The 18,820-nt window shown below is 40.0% G+C and overlaps 1 pseudogene; it reads left to right on the plus strand.

Moving 5' to 3' along the window:
* The first annotated feature begins 11,994 nt into the window (after positions 1-11,994).
* On the plus strand, positions 11,995-13,303 carry LOC101424626 (CUGBP Elav-like family member 1 pseudogene; annotated as a pseudogene).
* The last annotated feature ends 5,517 nt before the right edge of the window (positions 13,304-18,820 follow it).

Consider the following 18,820-nt stretch of genomic DNA (forward strand, 5'->3'; position numbering starts at 1 on the left):
AAAACAAAAGCAAAGGGCATCCAAATTGGAAAGCAAGAAGTAAACGTTCACTATTTGCAGGTGGCATTATCCCATGAAAGTCCTGAAAAATCTACAACAGAAGTACTGGAGCTAATAAACAAATTCAGCAAAGGGGTGAGGTACAGATCAACATGCAAAAGTTGGTGGTGTTTCTATGCACTAGTAATGAACAATCAGAGGAGGAAATCAAGAAAAAATTCCACTTACAACAGCAACTACAAGAATGAAATATCGGAAAATATTTTAAATAAGGATATATAGGACTTAAACAGAATTCTACAAAACATTACTAAAAGAAATAAAAAATGACCTAACTAAATGGAAGAACATTTCATGTTCATGGATTGGAAGACTAAATATCATCAATATGTAAATTCTATCCAAAATGATTTACCGATTCAATGCAGTCACAACAAAAATTCCAATAGCTTACTTGGCAGAATTGAAAAGACCAGTTATCAAATTTATGTGGTAGAGTAAAGAGCCATGAATAGAAAAAAAATCTTGAAAAAGGAGAACAAAATTAGGGAACACACACTTCCTGAACTTAAAACATCTTACAACACAACAGTGGTCAAAACAGCACAGTATTGGCAAAAGGATAGATATATTGATCAATGGAATAGAATTGGGAGTTCAGAAATAGACTTTTATATCTATGACCAATTGTTTATTTTTCATTTAAAAATTTATTGAACTGTATCATTCATACATTAACATACATAAACAGTAAGAGTGTACTAAAAGTTGCAAACTTACAAAACAAACATGCATATCATCATAGAGGGCTCCCATACATCACCCCACCACCAACACCTTGCATTCTTGTGAAACATTTGTTACAAACTATGAAAGATCATCAAAATATTACTACTAACTATAGTCCATATCATACATTTGGTGTATTTCCCCCCAACACACCCGACTATTATATATTTATTATAGTTCATGAGAGAACATTCTCATATTCTGTTAACTACAGCCCATTTTCCATGACAGGATTCACTGTCTTATATAGTCCCATGTCTTGTACAATCAATTCATAGTGTACTCTCAGTGGTTCTCATTTGCATCACAGAGTTGTGCTGTCATCACTTCAGTCAATTTTATTTATTTATTTTTTTTATTTTTTTTAAGATTTATTTATTTATTTTTATTGATTTTGTAAAAATATTACATTAAAAAAATATGAGGTCCCATTTGACCCCACCACCCCCACCGCACCCCTCCCCCCCTCAGCAACACTCACTCCCATCATCATGACACATCCATTGCATTTGGTAAGTACATCTCTGGGTATCTCTGCACCTCATGGTCATTGGTCCACATCATGGCCCACACTCTCCCCCATTCCATCCAGTGAGCCCTGGGAGGATTAACAATGTCCGGTGATTGCCCCTGAAGCACCCTCCAGGGCAACTCCAAGTCCCAAAGGCGCCTCTACATCTCATCTCTTCCTGCCATTCCCCATACCCATCAGCCACCATGTCCACTTTTCCCACTCCAATGCCACCTTTTCTCTGAGGTCCTTGGATTGGTTGTGTCCGTTGCACCTCTATGTCAAGAGTAGGCTCAGATTCCACATGGTTACTGGATGCAATCCTCCTGCTTTCAGTTGTAGGCACTCTAGGCTCCATGGTGTGGTGGTTGTCCTTCTCCAACTCCATCTTAGCTGAGTGAGGTGAGTCCAATAAATCAGATTATAGGAGCTGGAGTCTGTTGAGGCTCAGGGCCTGGTTATCATATTGTCAGTAAAAAGATTCAATCCCCTAAATATATCTGAAACCCCAATACCAACTACAATTCCAGTAAAGTAGCATGATAGCCTTATGAAAAGAGATCCCCTCTGGGTCCAGTTTCATCATGCAGAAACACCAGCTCCAAAGAAGGGCCATCTGACATGGCAGTGAACCCTATCTGCCATGACCATAGAACCCGTAGGTCCCTTTAGCCCTCAAAGGAACCAATACCTGGGGATTTTATCTACTTTATCTGTCTCTTAGACTCTGCCCAGTTGTGCATAAGGGCAATCCTTCTGAGAGCCTCCAGACTCTTTTTTTTTTATTAGAGACTCATAGCCATATAAACTCATTTCTCCTTTCTATTTCCCCCTTACATTAGATCAAACAGCATTCTAAAGTCATATTATTCTATGTAGACAGGGATATTCTACTGATCCGCATCGAACCTTCAATTGAAGGTCATTTTCCAGTTGCATTATCAGTTGTTAGTTGATAGTGATCCCTCGGTGCCAGGGAGGCTCATCCCCGGGTGTCATGTCCCACGCTGGGGGGAAGGCATTGCATTTAGATGCTGAGTTAGGCTTCAAGACTTCAGTCAATTTTAGAATGCTTTCACTACTTATAAAGGAAAAATCCCTTATCCCCTTATACCCATCTATTGTTGTCCCTTATAATTAATATAATTTCTTTTCTGCCATTGCTGCAAAAATATTACATTACTGTTAATATGTCCCTAAGTTAGAGTAGCTGTAATTTTCCTGTATCACCATACTCTTAACACTTTGCAAAAGAATATTCTCACATTTACACTATTAACCACAATCTTCATCCACCACTGAATTCACTATGATATATAGTCCCTACAGTACTCTCTAGCTTCATTTCAATTGACATTTACATCCCTATGCTACAATCATATTTCTAAGCCAGTAGTGTTAGTTATACTCACTATGTGTACCACCAACTTTATCCATTTCCACACTTTTTACAATAAACCTTATTAAAAATTCTACATATGTTAAACATCAGCTACTATTCTCAACCCACATTCTATCTCCTAGCAACATATTCTGTAGAGTTTACTTCCATGAGTTTGCTCATCATATTTAGTTTACATTAGTGAGACCATACAACATTTATTCTTTTGTGCCTGGCTTATTTCACTCAACATAATGTCTTCCATGTACCCCAGTTTCATTTCTTCTTACAGCTGTACAATATTCCATTGTATGCATATATCACATTTTGTTTACTCATTCACTGGTTGAATGGACACTTGGGTTGTTTCCATATTTTATTTTAGCAATTGTGAATAATGCTTCTATGAACCTTGGTGTGCAAATGTTATTTCACATCCTTCCTTTCAGTTCTTCTGAATATATTCCTAGTAATAAGATTGCTGGATCATATGGTAGTTCTATATTCAGCTTCTTGGGGCACCACCAAACTGTCTTCCACAGAGGCTGTACCATTCTATATTCCCACCAACAGTGGAGGAGCCTTCTTATTTTGCCACATCCTCTCCAGCACTTGCAATCTTCTGTTGTGTGTGTGTTTTTTTTAATAATGGCCTTTCTATAAAGTGTGAAATGATATCACATTGTAATTTTGATCTGCATTTCCCTAATAGCTAGTGAAGTTGACATTTTTTTTCATGTGCTTTTTGGCCATTTGTATTTCCTTCTTGGAAAACTGTCCATTTAAGTCTTTTGCCCGTTTTTAATAGAGTTGCTTGTCTTTTTATCATTAAGTAGTATGATCTCTTATGGGATGTGTGGTGTTTTAATTTGCCAAAGAGCTGCTAATGCAAAGTACCAGAAATGTGTTGGCTTTTATGACAGATATTTATGAGGGGCAAAAGCTTACAGGTCGAAGGCCATGACAAGTCCAACTCAAGGCAGCATAAGAGGTGCTTTTCGCCCAAGTCAGCTGCCACGTGTTGAAGCAAGAGGGTAGTTGATCTCTACCTGGTCTCTGCCTTCTCCTCTGGGTTTGCCCTTTCCCAGCTGTACCATATCTTGGGCCTTCCCCTCCAGGCTGTACCATCTCCTGGAGTTTGGGAAAAGGAGATCCAGGAATTGGGCCTTTCTTTTACCCAGCCTCTTCTCTAGGCTTGGCTGCTCTGCTTTCTTCCCAATGTCAGCTGCTAGTTATTGGGTAAACGGCTCATCTCTCATAGAGGCCTCAGGTGTTTGAGCCTATCCTTTCTATCACATGGCATGATAAAAAAAATGGCAGCTTTCTTTCTCTGTGTATCTGTCTGAGTGAGTCTTTCTCTATGTTTCTGTTTATATCAGACCCAGCAAGGGGGCAGAGACTCAACTTGAGTCACACCTCACTGACATAGTTTAGTCAAAAGCCCTAAATTGATCTTATCAGGTAATCTAATCAAAGGCCCCTGAGCTGAATTCAATGCAATCAAAGGGTATCACACCCAGAGGAATAGATTAGTTTACAAACATAATCTTTCTCTTTTTGGGATTCATAAAATAATTTCAAACTGGTACATGTTGTTTCTAAATATTTTCTCCCACTGAGTAGGCTGCCTTTTTACTTTTTTGACAAAGTCTTCTGAAGAATAAAAGTGTTTAATTTTGAGGAGGTCTTATTTATCTATTTTTTCTTTCTTTGCTCTTGCTTTGGATGTAAGGTTTAAGAAACTAGTGCCTACCACAAGATCTTGAAGATGTTTTCCTACTTTTCTTTCTAGGAGTTTTATGGTTATCGCTTTTATATTTAAGTCCCTGATTCATTTAGAGTTCATTTTTGTAGAAGGTGTGAGATAGGGAGTCTCCTTCTTTCTTTCTTTTGAATGTGGCTATCCAGTTCTTCTAACACCATTTGTTGGATAGGCTGTTCTAAGGGGTCTAATTCTGAGTTCCATTGGTCAATATTTCTAACTTTATGCCAATACATGCTGTTTTTACCAGCATAGATAAGTAATATGTTTTAAAGTCAGGAAGTGAGAGTCCTTCAACTTCATTCCCCTTTTTCAAGATATTTTTGGATATCTGGGGTCCTTTACCCTTCCAAATTATTTGATAATTGACTTTTACATTTCTTTTCAAAAGACTGTTGGAATTTTGGGGGGGATTGCATTGAATCTGTAAATTAGTTTAGGTAGAATTGTGTTTAGTCTTCCAATCCATGAACATGGAATGTCCTTCCATTTATTCAGGTCTTCTTTAGTTTCTTTTAGTAATGTTTTATAGATTTCTGAATGCAGGTCCTTTATGTCCTTGGCTTAGTTAATTCCTAAATATTTGATTGTTTTAGTCATTATGGTAAATAAAATTTTTTTCTGACTTCCTCCTCAGGTTGAACAATAGTAGTGTAAAGAAACACTACTGATTTTACATATTAATCTGTATTCCAGCACTTTGCTGAACTCATCAATTAGTTCTAGAAGCTTTGTTGTGGACTTTTGGGATTTTCTGGGTATAGGATCATATCAACAAATAACAAAAGTTTTATTTTCTTTCTTATTTGTGGGCCTATTATTACTTTTTCTTTCTTAATTGCTCTGGCTAGTATTTCTAGCACAATATTGAATAATAGTAGTGACATTGGGAATTCTTGTCTTTTTCTCAATCTCAGCAGGAAAGCTTTCAGTCTTTCACCATTAGGTACAATGTTAACTGTGAGTTTTTCATAAGTGTACTTTACTATGTTGAAAAGTTTCCTTCTATTCACATCTTCCATAGTTTTTTTTTTTATCAAGAAATTATGCTGTATTTTATCAAATGCCTTTTCTGCATCAATCAAAATGATCATGTGATTTTTCTTCTTCAATTTATTAATATGTTGTATTACACTAAAGGACTTTTGTTGTTGTTGTTCAACAACCCTTGCATATCTAGGATAAAACCCACTTGATCTTGAGGTATAATTCTATTAATTTACTTTTGGATTCAGTTTGCAAGTATTTAGTTGAGGATTTTTGCATCTATACTCATTAGAGAAATTGGTCAGCAATTTTCTTTTTTCAGAGTATCTTTATCTGGCTTTAGTAGTAGGGTGATATTGGCTTCATAGAATGTGTTTGTTAGAATTTCTTCCTGTTAAATTTTTTGGAAGAGCTTGAACAAGATTGGTATTAGATTATCTCTGAATGATTGGTAGAATTCACCTGTGAGGCCATCTGTTCCTGGGTCTTTCCTTTTTGGGAGATTTTTTAATGACTTTTTCAACCTCTTTTCTTGTCTTCTATTTCTCATAGGGTTAGTGAAGCTTGTTTCTGTGTTTCAAGGAATTTGTTCATTTCACCTATGTTATCTAGTTTGTTGGTGTACAGTTGTTCATAGTATCTTCTTATGATTTCTCTCATTTCTGTGGGATCAGTGACGATGTCCCCCTCTCATTTCTGATTTTATTTATTTGCATCTTCTCTCTATTTTTCTTTGTCAGTCTAGCTAAATGTGTGTCAATTTTGTTGATCTTGAAGAACCAACTTTTGGTTTTGTTAATTATCTCTATTTTTTTGTTGTACATTTCACTTATTTCTGCTCTAATATTTATTATTTATTTCCTTCAGCTTAGTTTGGGGTTAGTTTGCTGTTCTTTTTCTACTTCCTCCAGGTGTGCAGTTAGGTCTTCATTTGTAGCTCTTTCTTCTTTTTAAGTGTAAGCATTGAGGGCTCTAAATTTCACTCTCAGAACTGTTTTGCCACATCCCATAGATTTTGATCTTTTCTATTCTCATTTTCAATGTCTTGAGATATTTAGAGATTTCTCTTGCAATTTCTTTTTTGACCCACTGATTATTAAAGAGCATTGTTTAATCTTCATGCATTTGAGAATTTTCCATTTTTTCTGTTCATTATTGCTTTGCAGCTTCATTCTATTTTGATCAGAGAAGGTGCTTTGTATAATTTCAGTCTTGTAAAATTTATTGAGACCTGTCTTATGACCCAAATATGTTCTATTCTGGAGAAGGAACCATGAGTACTTGAGAAGAATGCATATTCTGCTGTTTTGTGGTGTAATGCTTTGCAAATGTCAGTGAGGTCTACTTCATTTATCATATTATTCTAGTGCTCTGATTCCTTATTTATCCTCTGTCAAGATGTTCCATCCAACACTGAGAGGGGCGTATTGAAGTTTCCAACTATTATTGTAGAGACTTCTTTTCTCCTTTCAGTTTTGCCAGTGTGTGCCTCATGTACCTTGGGGCACCCAGGTTAGGTGCATAAATATTTATTATAGTTATTTCTTATTGCTGAATTGCCACTTTTTATTAATATATTGTGACCCTTTTCATCTCTTATAACAGCTTTGCATTTAAAATCTTTTTTGTCTGATATTAATATTGCTACTCTGGATCTTTTTTGGTCCCTATTTGGGTGTAATATCTTTTTCCATCTTTTCACTTTCAACCTGATTGTGTTCTTACCTGTAAGGTGAGCCTCTTCTAGACAGCATATAGGTAGCTCATATATTTTATCCATTCTATCATTCTATGTCTTTTGATGGGGATTTCAATCCATTAACATTCAATGTTATTACAGTAAGGGCATTACTTACTTTGTCCATTTTATTCTACACTGTTGTCATATCTTACTATGGTCTGTCTTTTTACCCTTCTTAATAATCTTCATTTCTATACTCTTCTCCCAATCTATTGCTTAGTTTTCTGAATACAGGTGCTTTACATTTTTGGTTAAGTTTATTCCTGATTATTTGAGTTTTATCTGTCATATTTTATTTTCACCACCCTTTTGACATGTATTACTACTTTTATTGATATAGTCTTCATTTCTGGACTCTCTTCCAGGTCTCTCTCTCCTGTCTTTTCTTTTCAGGCTCTAGCAAAACCTTTAGTATTTCCTGAAAATCTGGTCTCTAGCTTTAGAAATTCTCTCAGTTTCTGTTTATCTGAGAATATTCTAATCTTGCCCTCATTTTTGAAAGACAGTCTCGCTGGATATAAGATTCTTGACTGGAAGTTTTTCTCTTATAGTATCTTAAATATATCAGACCACTGTCTTCTTGCCTCCATGGTTTCTGATGAGAAATCAGCACTTAATCTTATTGTATATCCTTTATATGTTGTGCATTGCTTTTTCTTGCTGTTCTCAGAATTCTCTCTTTGCCTTTGGCATTTTGACATTCTGATGAGTATGTGTCTTGGAGTTGATCTAGTCAGATTTTTTTCAGATGGGAGTACATTGTGCATCTTGGACATAGATATCTATGTCCTTCAATAGTTGGGAAATTTTCCACCATTATTTCTTCAAATATTCCTTCTGCCCCTTTCCCTTCTCTTCTCCTTGTGGAGCACCCATGACATGTATATTTGCACATCTTTTGCTATCATTTAGTTCCCTGAGACCTTGTTCAATTTTTTCCATACTTTTCTTCATCTATTCTTTTGTATGTTCACTTTCAGAGGCCGTTTATTCAAGCTCACTCATCCTTTCTTTTGCCTCCTCAAACCTGCTATTATAGGTTTCCAATGTTTTTAAAATTTCATTTATTGCACCTTTCATTCCCATAAGATCTGCTATTTTTCTATGTATGCTTTCAAATTCTTCTTTGTGCTCATCCAATGTCTTCTTAATATCCTTAATCTCTTTAACCATCTCATTGAATTTATTAAGGATGTTTGTCTGAACATCTATGATTAGTTGTCTCAATTCCTGTATGTCATCTGGAGGCTTATCTTCCTTTACCTGGGCCATAGCTTCCTGTTTCTTGATATGGATTGTAATATTTTGTTGGTGTCTTGGCATCTGGCTTACTAGAGTATTTATTCTGGATGCAGTGTTTCTCTTTAGGGCTTCCTGTCCTTTCTCCCTTGCTGGTTGTGCAGTAGGAGCCAAGCATGTAGTTGGTGCTGTAAGCTGTGGAGGCTCAAGCTCCCCTCTTGTGCCAGGTACCAATGAAGCATCTTCCAACTTTCTCCTTTGCCAGGGGTAGGGACAGAGTCACAGCTGTGTGGAATAATCCAAGTTGTGCAGGCCTAGGGTGTAGTTGCCCAGTGAGACTAATGAAGTTTCATGCCCCTTTCTCCCTTGCTTGGGGTGAGGATGGAGCTGCAGGTGTGGGCAAAAATCTATGCAGTGTGGGTCCAAGATGACTGCAGTTGCCCTGGTAGACTTCTGATTTTCAGTCTGTGCCAGCCAAAGTTACCTCCAAGTTACCTGGATAGGTTAGTGCAGGGCCCACCATCGTCCTCCCTGCCAGATGTGGGGCTGAAGCCTAGTCTAGGGCAGCAGGTCGATCTGGGTGAAAGAAACCAGTTCCTACCATCATGGTGATTTTCGGTCAGCCCAGCTTCCTCTCAGCCTGCTGGTGGAGTAAAAACAGTGGTCCAGTCTCTTTCTAACTTGGGTTGATTCATACCCCAGCTGATCCTAGCGTTATATCTTAGCCAGTTGAATTTACCAATCAGTAGCTGAAATTCGTGGCCAACTGTCTCCTCCTCCCCTGTTTTTGGGAAATGGAGCTCCCAATTCCAGCCACAGAATAGCTCCAGGCTATTCTGGTTTATGCCACCAGAGTAGGATGATCACCAGCCTCCGCTTCTTGGCCAGTAATTTCCCAGAGAGGCTGGTGCAGTTTCCTGCAACTTCCTCCCTGCTGGAGGTGGGGCTGGGGTCTAGGCTGGATGGAAAGAAGCCAGTTCCCACCAGCATTGGGATTTTCAGTCCTCCCCACTTCCTTTCATGCCAGGCACAGAGTTAAGATGGCAGCTCCCAGCCTCTTGGACACGCTCAAACTTTAACTGTTCTCAGGATTATACTGTAGCCTGCTGAATTTACTCATCAGTAACTGAAATTAGTGCCCAACCATCTCTTCCTCCCCCTTTATTGGTAAGTGGAGCTTTCAATTCCAGCCACAGAACAGCTCCTGAGGTGGCTTGTGCCTTCAGTGGAGGATGCGCACTGGCCTCCATGGTGTGGAGTGCTCTACCTAGGAGTCTTCTCTACAGATGGGCAGTCTCCTCCTTCCATTGCTTCAAGGATGTTGCAGGATACTCTTCTGGCCTCCTGGAGCCCCCAAACAGGTGCTTCAGCTAGCTTCAGAGAGCTCCATGTGTTTACCAACTGCCCTGTAGCAGGAGCTGACTCTAGGAGCTCCTTCTTCTGCTGCCATCTTGCTGATTCTCCCTTCTAAAGTGTTTTTCATCTCATCCATTGTGTCTTTCATTCCCATAAGCACTGTTACATTTCTTTTCAGGCTTTCAAATTATTTTTTATGCTCACCCAGTGTCTTCTGAATATCCTTTATATTTAAGTCATATTTTCCTTCAACTCCTTGAATTGATTTAGGATATTTGTATTATTGTCAATGATTAGTTTGTTAAATCCTGTGTCTGATTAGGATTTTTTATTTGTTCCCTTATCTGGGCCATTTCTTCCTGTTTCTTAGTATGGATTGTAATTTTTTGCTGTTTTCTAGGCATCTGAATATGCTGGCAAATTTACTCTATCAACTTCTCTCTCTTACCTCATGGTTTTGTTTCATGGCTCTTTGATTTTTGGTTCAACTTATTCTAAGTCTTTAAAATTGCCCAGCTGAAGTCATTAAAGTAGGGCAAGTGACCCATTAATGGGGTACAGATCAGATCCAAGGGGTTTGGGACATGAGAAACTCTAAAACAGCACTTTTCATGCAGTCTCCTACCATGCCAGCTGATAGGGTTCTTTGGCAAATCTTTCCATAGAGGTGCATCTTTCAACTTTTACTTGCCCATGATTCTAGTCTGCCCAGAGCTGAGATTCAAAGTGGGCTTTGCTGACCAAACTCACTGAAGAAAAACTATTCTCTGCCCTTTGCCTCACCCTCCTTCTTCACAGGGAGGAAGACATCTGTTCCCCTCTCTGTTGGCTACAGTGAGCCTTGGGTTTTACCTAGGCTATTCGACTTGAGGGTGGGGGATGGATGCCATTCCAAGCCATGTGGATTAGCAACTCATGATTTTCATTTTGGCTTCTTCGTCTCTTTTCTTTCACCCTCCTGGGTGATACACAGCTCTCTCCTGGCCTGCAGATCCCCAAAGCAAGCTCCCTCAGATAGTGTTTTGCTCTTCCTCCACTGTTTTTGTAAGAGAGTTGAGCCCTGCCTACCAACTCTAATGTCTTCCCAAAAGTCCTTATGACCAATTGATTTTTTACTGGACTGCCAGATTCACTCCGTTGGAAAAGAATAGTCAAAAATTAACTCAAAATGGATCAAAGATCAGAATGTAAGAACTTGGGCTATCGACTCCTACAAGAAAATGTAGGAAAGCTTCTTCAAGTCTTGTATTAGACTTTCCACCCAAAGCACAAACAATGAAAGAAAAAATAGATAGGTGCCTCTTCAAACTTAAAAGCTTTTGTGCATCAAAAGACTGTCACAAAAGTGAAAATACATCTTATTCAATGGGAGAAAATATTTAGAATCCACGTATCTGATAAGGATTTAATATTCAGAATATACAAAGAAATCCTAAAACTCAACAATAAAAAGACAACCCAATTTAAAAATGGACACAATCTTGAACAGACATTTCTTCAAAGAGGATATATAAATGGCTAAAAAGCACATGAAAAGATACAAATTGAATGACAATGAGAGATCATTTTGCACCCACTAGAACAGCTACTATTTTAAAAAGAAACTGGAAATTACAAGTTTTGGAGAGGATGTGCAGAAATAGAAACACTCATTCACTGCTGGGGGAACTGTACAATGGGTGCAGTTGTTGCAGAAGACACTTTGACAATTCCTCAGGGAGCTAAGTGTGATCTGACAATCCCACTACTATGTATATAGCCAGAAGAACTGAAAGCAGTGACTCAAACAGATATTTGCACTACAGTGTTCATAGTGGCATCATTCACAATTGCCAAAGATGGGAAACAACCCAAGTGTCCATTAATCAATTAATGGATAAACAAAATGTGATGTATAGGGGTGTTCTGCCTTGGTGGCAGCAGCAGCAGGACATAGGTGCTCCCCTGGACTTGACCTCAGTAGGTAGGCAGCAGCTGTTGTGGAGACCCAAGCAGCAGCTGAAGCAGCTGTGGGCTTAGGTGCAGCCACTGAAAATTAAAGTGAAAATGAATTATTGGAGATCTTCTGTTGTCTGCACTTCAACACAGCAGAGAATATTATAATGAAAATCTGGCTGAGTTTATAATGTTCTGGAATGTCATGACCACCAGCCCTTTTTGTTGTGTAGCCAAGGTAATGAAGAGTGAACACCTAAGTCCAGAGGGAGGTATAAATCTACAGCTCAAAGAAAATGAATGGCATTCTAGACCACCCAGACCATGATGCTGTCAAAATGTGAGTCAGGTTCCAAGGATCTGGCCTGAGAAGGATTTGAGGAAACTCTTCAGACAGGATGCTGCTGTCCATGAAATCAATGCCCTAAGGAATAGGAGCCAAAATCCTCCTCAGAGCAAAGATGCTGTTTTGTTACATTTTATACCCATTAGAAATGCAGAATGCTCTTTACAACATGAAGGGTCTCCCAGAGTTGTATCATCCTATATAGCTGAAACCTGCTGACAGTGAGAAGAACAATGCAGTGGAAGAAAGGAAGCTGTTTCTTGGTATGAGTTCCAAGGAGTACATTGGAAATGACATCTGAATCAGTTCTCTTCATCTGGGCAGGTTGAAGAGTGCCAAATATTGCAGGGACCTGATGGACTGAGCTGAAGTTGTGTGTTTGTGGCCTTTACAACAAGAGCCATGTCACAGATGGCTATCAAAGCAATGCAATGCGCCAAGCACAAACAATGGAGGGTGGCTCATCCCCCATGGTGGTAAAATTTGCTGATACACAGAAGGACAAAGAACGGAAGTGAAAGGCCAGCAGCTCCAGCAGCAGATGCAGCAAATCAGCACAGCATCTGTGTGGGGAAACTGTGCTAATCTAAATACTCTCAGATCCCAGGATTTAGCACTCCTTCAGCAGACTGTCTCCTCTAGGAACCCCAAAACCTGAGCAGCCTCTGCTCAATGGGAGGGTTAAATGCAATAGAGTTACAGAATGTGGCTCCAGCAGCAGCAACTCGGTCAAACCCAGAGTCTCCCTTGGAGCTCTGCAGACAGTAGCTGAAACAATGGCTGGCCTCAATATTGGCTTTTTGGCAGGGATGGCTGCTTTAAACAGTGGCCTGGGCAGCAGCGGCATTTCCAATGACACTGGGAGCACAATAGAGGCCCTCACTCAGGCCTATTCAGGGAAATATGCTGTCATGGTGCTCCTCACTCTGTACAACCAGAATCTGTTGACACAACTGAGCATTGGTGCTGCTGGAAGCTAGCAGGAATGTCCAGAGGGAGACAACCTGTTCATCTACCACCTGCCCCAGGAGTTTGGAGATCAGGACCTGCTGCAGATGTTCATGCTCTTTGGGAATGATATGTCTTTCAAGGTTTTCATAGACAAGCAGACAAACCTGAGCAAGTGTTTTTGTTTTGTAAGTTTCGACAATCTTGTTTTGGCTCAAGAAGACATGCAGCTGTGTGCGGCTCTGTGGTCTGCATTTGCCAAAGGAGGGACCTGCCTCCGTGTGACTGTTAAGCTGTGTGAGACCTAGTAATGATGTGAAGGGGTCCAGACTGGCAATTATGGGCCATAAATCTCTGACCTGATTTTGATGTGGTTTCTTGTTTGTTTGTTTTGTTGTTATTCTTTGATTCTGCGTTTGTGGAGTTAACATTTAAAAAACACATTTTGACAGACCTCACAGCACATTTAGCTCCCATTTATACCCGTTCATATAAAAAATCTCTACTATGGAGTGTCATTTAGAAAGAATTCCCCACTGGGACTCAGTGTTCTCTCTCAGGAATGCAGACGACCTTCTGCAGGGCAACGTCACGCGTTTTACCTCTATTCATTGGTAGTTTTCTTTTAAGGGTTTCCCAGGTTTACTTTTGAATAATCATTTTTGAATGTTTCATTTATTTCTTTTTGTATATTCTCAGGTAAGTCGGTCGATATCTGTATAAATAACCATATGGGCAAAGATGGTAACAAGGTTTTGTAACTCACACATAGCTATAGGATCAAATAATGAAAAGAAATCGCAAGATCAGAACAGCATTCAGGACCCTTCCTGTTGACTGCCATCTACACTGAAGTCCTTCTGCCCTTCTAGATGATTCTGTGCATTATCATCTGACTGTCCAGCATGGGGATCATTATGAAGACTATTAAGCTGGGTATCACTTTGTACCCCACCCCCCGTGCAAAATACTAAAGAGCTAGAACATTTTTTAAAAAACCTAATTGCTGATCCACAGAGCAAGATTAAAAGAGCCAAGATTTAGAGACCATTTCCTGCAAATGTATTTCTGACATCAGCAGTAGCTCCCTCCTGGAGGGCAGAGGTGGGGACTCCCTGAGGCCAGTGAGCATCCCTCCTCTCAGTAGCCACAGAAATGACTTAGGGTTGCTAGCTGCGGGCTCTCGCTGCCACCCAGAGATTCCTGGGCACAGCAGTGGCAGTGGTGGCAGCCCTAGCAGGCTCTGACCAATTTCTACCACCTCACTCCACCCCTCCTCCCAGAGCATCCAGGCTGCAGGCTCCCTAAGGTAAAGCTGCCACTGAGAGTTCTTCCAGTGCCAGGTCACCACCAAAGCCTGCAATTCTTTTTACCAATTCCTATTGATAAGATATTTGGTCTCTTTATTCCTTAATTTTCTCATCTTTTCTATTTTTCATTTCTTTTTTCTGTTTCTAGGAATATTTCTCAAATTTATATCTTAACTTTTCCACTGAATATTTTATTAACACTGTCATAGTTTTATATCCCAAGGACTCTTTTTTTATTCTCTTGTTATTTATTTATTACAGTATCCTTCCTTGTCCCATGGCTGTGATATTGTGATATTTCTCCTATGAAATATACAGAATAGTTTCTTGTTTTGTTTTCTTTTTTTTAACTTTGTTTCCTCAGAGTTCCTTTTTTCTAAGTGTTTCTTTTGACCTCTGTCTTCACATGAGTGACTTTCATCAAGACTGTTGATTATTAAGAGTTAAAAGCTAAAGAGCTGAGGGGGAAATCTATGTGTCTGGATGGGGGAGGAGGGTCTTACCACAACTAATTGGGCAAGCCTGGCCATTTATTTGAGGGCACCAAATATTAGAATCCTTGGTCTTTTTGTTGCTGAGCAATGTCTTGTTGCTCAATATTCACAGAAGTCAAGCTCTGACACCAAGATTTTGAGAAAAGAAATAGTATTATTGCAAGGCAACTAATAAAGGAGACAGGAGGAAGAAGCTCAAATCTGTCTCCCTGAGTCTAAAGAGCTTAGCGATTTTATGGAATCCAAACAAAGGGAGGTGGAGATGGTGCTGTCATTGAAGTTGGCTGGTTCTGTTTCAGTTACTGTTAGTAGGAAGGGTGCAAGTGCCAGAAAAGAAGCCCTTCAACATTGATAAAAGTTATGTAGAGTGAGCATAAAGTGGCTGTAAATGACAGGCTGTGAATAAAGAACAAACATCTGCTTACAGCAATGTTACAGATCTCTCAGTTAATGTAAAACAATAACTATAACAAAGGAATGGAAATAAGCTAAACAAACAATGAGGTAGTGTAAATAAGGGAAGCATCTGGTTATAGTAATGTAGATAGCTCAGTTAACATAAGATACACAACTACAATAACAAATAAAAGAATGGAGATGGGTTATGAATAAGGGGCAAGGAAAGCATCTGACTACAGCAGTGTTACACGTCATTCAGTTAACATAATTTAACAACTACAATAAGTAAATATGTTGTAGTCAGTGGTTATATTTTTTTCCTGCTGCAGATACTTCCAAAGAGAAGAACCCTACTGCTCCTGCCTTGGAAGTAATTGTGACAGCCATAATTAATATGCTGGGTAGGGACAGGCCTAGAGCTTAGAGGCTTACAGTTCAGAATGCAGACCTTTATTTACTCACCCTATTTTCCTCATGGCATGGTGTCCCTGCCTTCAGCTGTGCCTTGAGGCCCAAGTTCAGAGTTTCTCTGGTTCATTCTCTCCAGAGTAATCCTCCCTTTCTTTCTTCTTCAAGTGTGGAAAGGGGCTGCAACCTGGTTTCCTGGGTTGGGAGTGAAGGTATTGGAAGTTGCTCTCTATAGAGACTTCCAACCAGTCTTCCTGTTTATAGTATTGCCATGCATTCCTGCCTTCAGAATTACTAGTCTTCTCCAGGTCCTTCTTACTGATTTTCCCTTCTGCAGGCACTTGGGTGTTAATATATGCACTATAAATCACTTATAAGTCACCCACTCTATTTTCATATTATAAAATTTTATTGAAATTTCTCATCTATTGTCACTCTTCTTTTCCTTTTGCCTTTGTGGGTTTATATTAAGGTAGCAGTCTCAGCCAGGCTCAGTCAACTTACTATTCTACTGTACTCTACTGTGTAGCAAAAATGAGGCTTGCTTGCTAATAATGGGTCACCTATTGAACAGTCAAAATTACCAGAAATTGTACAATTAAAACCAAAATGTAAAAACCTTTATTCTGTAGTTCTGATCACTCCAACAATGTTGCGGTGCCATCCAGCAGCTCCGCTCCCGAAGAGGTAAGGACAAACAGAGCAAGACAACACACAGTAACCACTCTGGAGACGCAGGCTGGTGGCGCAGGTCTGATTTACTGAGAAAGTGTAGTAGCTTTTATAGACCATGAGGCAATGTGCAAGCAGCTTACTGGCTATGCTAATTTAGCGAGGCTGATTGGTTCATGCGCTCTAGTTGCTGAGGGGAAGGCAGATTTCTGAGGGACATGCCCGGGCACGCCTGGGCATGTCCGCCACATGCCTTGGCACCATTTTTTGGGTGGAACCCCAAAGGCCTTATAGTTAGAGAAGTTTTCCTATGTTTAGCAAGGCATCAGCGGCTTGCCCACAATTCTCCCTTTTTTCTTTTATTAGAGGCAAGGTGAAGCACTGGTGTTGTTTTGTGCCAAGGTGACTGTGCCTGTCTTAGGTTGTCCTCCTCTGAGGATCTTACCTGTCATTGGCTACCAGCCAAGCTCTCTGGCACGGTGTTTATCTCTGCATTTTTAGCAGGACTGTGAGGCCAAAGATATTTGTGGCTTGAGAAATGGTTTCTGCAGTGCCTTCTTCTGCTTCTAGAGCACTGACCATAGCCTGCTGGACAAGTACTAAAGCTTTAACATCTTTGTTGAGGTTTTGCACTTTGTGCAGTACATATCTTATACAGAGTATACACATTAGAAGAACAGATCCAATGATAACAAATGTTATGAGATTAGAGGGAGTGAAAAGGGGTTGAAGGTTAGCTGATCAGTGTGGTGTCTATGGTAGTCGCTTGGGTGCTGTTAAGGGTCAGAATTTGATGAGTGAACCAAGTGGTTAAATTTAAGAAGTCGTTGTTCCAATGTCCGAGTAGGGTTTGTTTTAACATCACTCTGGCTGCGGTAAAGTTTGCCATGCCATCGGTGGCACTGATGGGGGTAACACAAATGTGTGGATAATTAATGTCACAGGGCAGTCTCGTCAGTTGCATTATCATTTGTACTTCTTCTTCTAGTAAATCTATTTGTTGTTGTACATTAAGTAGGTCGCCATGAATATGATTATTGAGCAGGTTTTGTGTTTGCAAGGGGGTGGCCATTTTTTCTACTAAGTTATTTATTGTGTCAGCATTGGAATTGGATTGGACTATAGAAGTGATACTAGTGGCAGTGGCTGCTAGGCTAGCTATAATAGCTGCGATGAGAGCTACAACTACACCAATTGCTCTTTTTTGCATAAAAAGTAAGTACGTAAATAATTCTGAAGGGCCAGTCCACTCAGTAGCATTAATGTGAACCCATATTAAGGAGGGAATTCTAACAATAATAGCGTAGGGATGCTTGGTATGGTTCCAGCAATTGGAAAGGATGCAATGGGTGATGTTACAGTCAAAGGATTGGTTGCTTGAGTCTATAAAAAGAAAGGGAAGAGTTATGCAGGGGAAGGCACACACAGAGAGGGTGGTGCTTGCAGTCTTATTGAGGTTGGCTGCCCAGTCTGAGTCATTCGTGTGTGAAGAAACTCAAGTTCCATTAGTGAGCATGGCATTCATCATTATGAATGGACGAAGATCTAAGCAGGCATTTTCTCCGCAGAGCGTCCATTTTCCAAAGACTGTCCTCATGGCATAGTGGGGGTCACGGCCTTGATTTGGATGTCCCATGGCTGGAAGGGCAGGGCTCAAGGTCCAGAGGAATGGAGTGATCCAAAGGAGTGTGCCTGGAGCGGTGTGAGACATTATTAAGAGAAGGATACACCTTATGAATAACGGTGGTCCTGGTGCCTGTAATTGATGCAAGAGTCTGGAATGATTCTTTCTCCTCGGTATTGTGGTGCTGTGAATCGACTTCATCTCTGGTGGCTGGTTGAATGAGTCAGCTGGGGACACAGGTTGGCTGTTGTGCATTCTCTGGAAAGACACAAGCATACCCTTGTCCCTGGGTTAATAGGGGATGGGGCCCTTGCCATGCATTTGTAAGGGGGTCTTTTCATCTAACTAATGGCATGGGGGTTGGAGTATTTCTAAGTCCTCCCCAGTGTCTGACTACTGGGGTACAGCGTTCATTGTCAAATGTGAGAAAATTCATAGTGATTAAAGTATTATTTAGAACATCCCTGGGGGTATCTTGGGGATATTGCCCCTTCATTTTTTTTATTTGGTTTTTAAGCATGAGGTGGGTTCATTCTATGGTAGCTTGGCCCTGGGGATTGTATGGAATACCAGTTTTGTGTGTGATGCGCCATGAGGCACAGAAATTTTGGAAGAATTTGGAAGCATAGCAGGGTCCATTATCAGTCTTTATGGTTCATGGTATGCCCATTTGGTTGAAGGCTTGAAGGCAAGCAGTAATGACATGTCTTGAAATTTCTCCTGCAAGAGCAGTGGCAAAGGTGTATTTGGAAAAGGTGTCTACTATGACATGTAGAAATTTAGTTTTTCCAAAAATAGGTATGTGTGTGACATCCATTTGCCAAATGGCATTTGGATGGAGGCCACGAGGATTTATTCCCTGAGGTTGAAGGGGGCCTAATGGAAGGAGAGGGCCACATTGTTTACATGCACGAGCGA

The sequence above is a fragment of the Dasypus novemcinctus genome, chromosome 12 (genome assembly GCF_030445035.2).
Source record: "Dasypus novemcinctus isolate mDasNov1 chromosome 12, mDasNov1.1.hap2, whole genome shotgun sequence".
Lineage (NCBI taxonomy): Eukaryota > Metazoa > Chordata > Mammalia > Cingulata > Dasypodidae > Dasypus > Dasypus novemcinctus.